At 44.7% G+C, this 6555-nt stretch overlaps 2 non-coding genes across 2 annotated transcripts; both read right to left on the minus strand.

Annotated features, from left to right (window-relative positions):
- Window positions 1-485: 485 nt before the first annotated feature.
- MIR450 (microRNA 450) lies at window positions 486-578 on the minus strand. Its single transcript, NR_129757.1, has one exon. It is a non-coding gene; the product is annotated as a microRNA 450 (primary transcript).
- A 951-nt stretch (window positions 579-1529) lies between these two features.
- MIR542 (microRNA 542) lies at window positions 1530-1638 on the minus strand. Its single transcript, NR_129779.1, has one exon. It is a non-coding gene; the product is annotated as a microRNA 542 (primary transcript).
- Between the last annotated feature and the right edge of the window lie 4917 nt (window positions 1639-6555).

A 6555-nucleotide genomic window follows, 5' to 3' on the forward strand; every position in this document is an offset into this window, starting at 1 on the left:
AAATAAGTTTTATTATCACTATAAAAGTAATGAATCTTGTTGTTTATACAAGTATTACTTGGAAAATACATAAAAGTATAAAGAGAAAGACAGATATCATCTATAATACTAAAACCCAGAAATAACTATTATTAAATTTGGGTATATTTCTTCCTAGCCTTTTTTCTAAATACTGATACAAAACTATGGATGCAAAATGTTCCCGATATACTTATATTAAATATTCAGGAACATGTTGCAAAAATAATTTTGCATCTTACTTTTATCACTTTATGATATCATAACCCACAGATAACCATGATATAATTTTTGGTTTCTTCCTGCCAGTCTTTTATCTGTATATTGATACAAAACCATGCATGCAAAATGCTCCCAATATATTTATACTGCATATTAGGAACACATCGCAAAAATAGTTTAGCATCTTTCTTTGATTGACTTTTGGTATCCATCCTCCTAGCCTTCTTACCATATAATAATATGAATATTGATACAAAACTATGAATGCAAAATGTTCCCAATACATTTAGATTACATATTAGGAACACATCGCAAAAATAGTTTAGCATCTTTCTTTGAACACTTTTTATACCACAATTCATAGATAACCACTTTTAAAGTTTTGATACATTTCCTCCCAGCCTTTTATCTGTATATTGAAACAAAACTACATACAGAATGCCCCCTGTATGCTCAGATTGCATAGATGGGAAAGGTGCAAAAATTTGCTCATTTCTTTTATTACTAAACACTTCAGCAGGAGCATATTCTCTTGCCATATATTAGAGGCACCATCTTTTGTTTACCCAATCCTTTTTCATTGGTCATCAAGATGTTTCTAATTTCTATTTTTAAAAATACTGAAATGAGGGACTTCCCTGGCAGTCGAGTGGTTAAGACTCCACGCTTCCAATGCAGGGGGTGCAGGTTCCATCCCTTGTCAGGGAACTAAGATCTCACATGCAGCATGGCGTGGACAAAAAAAAAAAAAAAAAAGTACTGAAATGAGCATCTTTTATGTATTCTTCTTCTGTGAGTTTTTGTTCATGGAGTTTTTATGCCTTTTCTTAACAACTTATATCAACAACATATTAAGGATGACCCTGTGTCTATAGTGCCTATAAAGAGAAATGAAGTCGCTCAGTCGTGTCTGACTCTTTGCGACCCCATGGACTGCAGCCCACTAGGCTCCTCTGTTCATGGGATTCTCCAGACAAGAGTACTGGAGTGGGTTGCAGTTTCCTTCTCCAATAGTGCTTATGGTTCGTGTTTTTTTAGTTGTTTGCTTGAGCATAAATTCTTTAACATTCTAGCATGAATATAAAATCTTATGCCTTAAATGAATGTCAATTCATTACAAGGAACTTAAAACAATAACTAAAGACACAAAGTCTGACTCCCGCCACCTCCCATTAAAGTACAGCTTGTCCCATTCCTTCCACCTCAGCAACCTCTTTCTTCCTCGCTCAAAATCCACTTTTTGATCTTTTTATCAACGAGTCTTATAATACTTACCAGTTGTATTGCTGTGAAGATGAGCGGCTCCCAGACCTTTCAGTTATCAATCTGTCACAAGTGCACAGTGGTATCTCGTGACATGATGATCCCCGAGATGTCTGAGGTCTGTGCATCCTTGACTCAAAACTGCTGTATCATCTGTGACCCCTAAAGACTTTTTAGAGAATTATGTTTGACAATGTAACAAAAAACACGGCATAACAAAAAACACATGGAAAAGCAGAGAAAGAACTTCCGCCAGAATCCCACCATCTTAAGCAACAAGTATGTTTGTTTTGATGTTCTTTCCAGTTTCTGCTCCTACATAGACCCCCTTGTCAATTGTGGTGTCCACATGATTCTATGTCCGTGATTTCTAAAACTTGGTATCATAAGCGTTTCCCAGGTTTCAACTCAGTCTTTACAATTACTTGTCATGGCTCAAAGAGGTTCCACTGAGTGAGTGACTACATTAAGTTAAATCTTATGGTTGGACGTTCCACCTCTTTGCTTAAGATTAATTTGGTTGAATCTTTAGAAAGTATCCAATACAGGTCAGAGACTTTAAATGATTTTGAATCACACTTTTTTTTTGGTTTGTGTGTACTTATGTGTATACACCTGGGTTATTTATTGTCACTATTTAGCCATCCAGGGACCAATCATGGGCCTCAAGCAGGAACTATCCAGGGCAGAGGGAAAAGCTCATCAGACAACTAATCAGTTTCACCTCTAATTTTTCTAAACAAACAAATCCAACTCCATTTCCTGCTCTAGTCACTACTGTGTAGTTGGTTCTGATTAACAGGTAATGAAACAAGAAGTTCAACATGAGCTCAGCAGGAAGAGGCCCCAGACTAGCCTCAGACTCCCATAAAAGCCTCAACCCCCATAAGCCCCAGGCTTCTTATCAGCAATTGCTTTTCTTGATGCTTTATCCCATCTATCTCTTGGGGTTGTTGTAAGTAGAAAATATGAAAACATTTGAAAAAGCATGTAAAGGCACAATTTTTTTTTAAAGGAAAAATGTTAGGATTATTGTTTCTTATTATTATAGTTTTTGTGGCCAGGACTTTAAAATGTCTAGCCTTGGGCCAACAGTCTGGTTTGGAGGGCAGATCAGGGTGGGTTAGGGGACAGGTAAGGGAGCTGCTTTGAGAAAGGCATGCTTCAAAGCCTTCGGAGCTCATGGATACTACTCTGTTCTCAGCTCCTTGACTAACAGCAGTGGCCAAGCCAGGGCCACTGACTCCCACTGGCATAAGTGGAGCGCTCCAAAGCTGAGCAGCTGCCTGGAAATGGAAGTCTTGTCAGGGCTCCTCCCCAATGGTTTAATTTACTATCCCTACAGGGGTCTATGTCTTTTTAAACTTGCCAAAGAGATCACTTTTGGAGCAGGGGAGGGAAGTAAAGGCTGCAGGTAGGTGAGATATTATGAAAGAGCTAGCAGATTTTTGTTCATTTACTGAGCAGTAACTAATGGGAAGGATAACTGGGGTGTAGAATAGCAGGGAGTTACATATTTGCTATAATTGGTGCATAGATTGATTTTCTTTTAGGAGTAATGTAATCATTCTAAACACAAATGCATATCAAGTTTTAGGGTTATGAGAATAAGTTACACTGTAGGCCGATGGGAAAATAGGTCTCTAAAAATTTACTCCAACTTGGATATAGCCCCCAACTCTAGTCTTTAATTCCTATTTATAAACTTTCATTGATTTTCAAAAAAATGCTTTTGGGGCCTATTTTTATTTTCATCTTGTGCAGTTTCTCAGGAAAGCTGCCTATAAGTTAGCTCACACCTGTGTAGGATGATTTTTTCTCCAAGTGTTGCCCCGAGCCTGTTCCAGGATTGGGTGAACAAACCCAGTCCCCTGCTGCCTCATCTGCCTTGATGATTTGATTGGTATGGTGTTTTTTAAAACAATCAGCAAAATAATTTGCACTGCAGAGTCCTTAGTAGGTCTTTTTAATTGGACAGTTATTCATATTAATAAAAATCAAAAGCAGCATACAATCATTTAATGTCCCAGCACTGGAGTATATTCAACTGTTTTCCTGTTTGGGGTTCCACTTTAGCCACTGTCTGTATGCATGCATAAATTTTTACATAGCTGCAACCACTGCCTTTTTTGTGTGTGTGTGGCTGTTGTTATTGGCGTCTAGTTTTCCAAGTAACATTGACACACATCTGTTCAAATCAATTGATGTTCCCATCATGACTGACTCATTTGGCGGGGAAAACAAGTTTACATGCCAATTGGAACAAACAAGCATGGGTATCAGGGAGCAGCAGGGAGAAAGAAATGGTGGGAGAGGGTTATTTGGACTTACAGATCATAAAACATTTTCCAATAACATTTTTAAAGGATGCATAATATTACACTGAGTAATTGATTATATTTTATCCCATGTTGTGGGACATTTGGGTGGTTTTCAATACCTAGTGAGTTTAGAATGCATATAAATTACAGGATTTGAGAGATGACTGTATTTTCTTGAAACAGAAGTCTTCTGTGTCCAGATCCGGGCCAAGAGTGTTGATGCAGTGTTCCTTTGTTAGAAAAAAAGTCATTACTGCTATCTGGAAATGCTGGATGCCTTCAAAAAATATCCTTGTGATTAAAATATTTTAAATTATGTTCAATTCTAGCTTATAAATGTAACCTATATATCTTGTCCCACAACTTACAGAAATGTGGAATTTTAAATTTAGAGCCTGACTAAACTTTTCCTAGTTTATGGGCCACATCTGTCTAATAAACTTAATACAATGCTGTGTGCACGCAGCTTCCTAACAAATAACATGTGCTGGGAAAAGATGAGAAAACAATGGAAAGGTGTCTACTTGAAGGTGGAAACATTGGATCAATTGATCTGCTGACTATAAGTGGATTCCTTTCACACTCCCACACATTATGATGCACATTCAGCAACGTTGAAAAACAATTTGCATGAATACCTTAGAGAGTTAAAGAGAATTTATAGTCTGGAGCGAATTGCAATCTTCTTAATTGACACAGAAATGTTGGGCTAAAATATTGCTTTATTCACATTTTTGTCCTCGGAGGAAAATCTAGGCACACTGCAACTTCGACCGTGTGAATAATGGTGTAAGATGACTGCTTTAAGTCAGAAAAAGGGCACTACGCAGTCCGAAGGCTGTGTGGACGCCCTCAAGCTCGATGCCTCTTGGTGGCCTGGGGCCAAGGGCCACAGCGCATCTGGAAGGCAATGCCCCCAATCCGGATCGTGGCTCCCACCCTCTGCCACTTGCAGTCCCCAACCGGCCGGGTCTCTCACCTGGGTCTCGCTGGAGGGAGCCGGAGGGCGCGGGCATGTTCCTCCCGTGGGATGGGAGCTGGCTGCTGCCAGGCCTCCTTCTGGCTCAAGGGGACCCGTCCTGAGCAGGGAGAAAGGGAGAAGATGAGAGGCGCGGGGGCAGTCTCGAGGTGCCTTTCCTACCCTAAGCGCAAAGCCAGGCGGGTGCGGGAACCTGTTCGCCGTTCAGGCCTCGGGATTGCGGGCCTGCGGGGCCCTGGGCCGGCCTCCAGCCAACTTTCAGGGTTCGTGGTCCCGGATCGAGGCCGGGGCGGGGCAGCGGCGGCCGCGGGGAGCCGGGCTGGCCCCACGCAGCCGGGTGGCGGCGCCCCCAGAGCCCGCAGGTCCCTGGCGGCCGGAAGGGCCCCCCACCCGCCCGCGCCGGCCTTCGCGCAAAGGAGTCTGGGAGAGCGCGCGTGGGGGCGGCGAGAGTCTGAGCCCCGGCTCGGGCTGCCTGGAACCCCAGGCTCCCCAAACCCGACCTCCTCCTGCTCCTCCTCCAGGGGTCCCACTCCTGCCCCCCGGGAAGACAGTTCCAGGCAGCCCGTACAGACCAGAGGGGTTTTCACGTCTTTGGTTTCTTTTAGGATGACAGAAAGCGTGGGAAAGTTTCCACACCTCTCTCTGTCTTTGCCAAGAGTCCTTGACCTGCCCATGCGCTGGATCAAACTAAAAACCTAAAGTGATTTTCACAGGCAAAGTGCGACCGCAGCCAGAGCATGAGTCCTCTCTTTTCTAGGCCGGCTCTCAAGCTCCTAGCCTAGACTGGGGGGTGGGGGGGCGCACAGTGAGGGGTGGAGACAGCTTTCGAGGTCCATTGGTAACAGTTCCTGGAGTTCTGCAGGCACGGAGGGCCCCAGAGTCGAGAGCTCAGGGGCTGCCATTTTCTCAGGAGCTGTCCAGCCAGTGCCCTGCCAGCGGGGCAATCCCTTGTGGGCGGGTCCCTGGGCGACCGCGGTGGCCTTGGGGAAGCGCCTCCAGAGTGGAATTCTGGTACCAGATTTTGGGAGATAGGGCAAGAAGCAGCTTGAAACGCCAAGCCTCATTCCACAGCCACCCCCTCGGGTAACCTCACTCCCTGCAGGCCTCAGATCACTCAGGTCAGCGTCTTTCCATGAGGCAGCCTGGGATTCACCGGCGGGCCAGGCCCTGCGCCTCGCCAGATCTCCACAGAAGCTTCCCCCTCCTCCACAGAGACAGGGAGAAGAGCTGGGAAGGTGTCAAGAAGGGGCCAGAAACATTCTCTTTCCTGGACTCCAGTGTCCTTTCCACATGCAGGACGTGAGTCATTTACCAGGAGCCGCACAGCGGCCTGGCGACTGCTTGCAATGGGTCACCTTAAGGCGGTTCCCTTACTTCTTTTCCAACTGCTCCCCTCCTCCTCACCCCACACCATTTAGTTACTGAGACTTGAAGGTAGTCTTTCTTCCTTTTTTTGTCCTGTGAGTGGTAGTCTAGGTAATCAGGAGGGTCCCCCCCACACACACCTCGTTTAAATTTTACCCCGACAGGGAAAGGAGTGCTAAAATGCAGTTTCTTTCACATCTATTCAAAGGCGGGCAAAGGTTGGACCGAGGAAAAACGCGCCTCACCCGGGTCTCGCTGCTGGAGCAGACAAGGCGGGCACTGGACTAGGACTTACCTGGTGGGTGGGCCCGTGCGGGAGTCCCAGCCTTGCCCGGGCAGCAGAAACAATACTCCAGATCACCGATCGCCCACTGCAGTACTGTTCCC

Source organism: Capra hircus, assembly GCF_001704415.2.
Source record: "Capra hircus breed San Clemente chromosome X unlocalized genomic scaffold, ASM170441v1, whole genome shotgun sequence".
Taxonomy (NCBI): Eukaryota; Metazoa; Chordata; class Mammalia; order Artiodactyla; family Bovidae; genus Capra; species Capra hircus.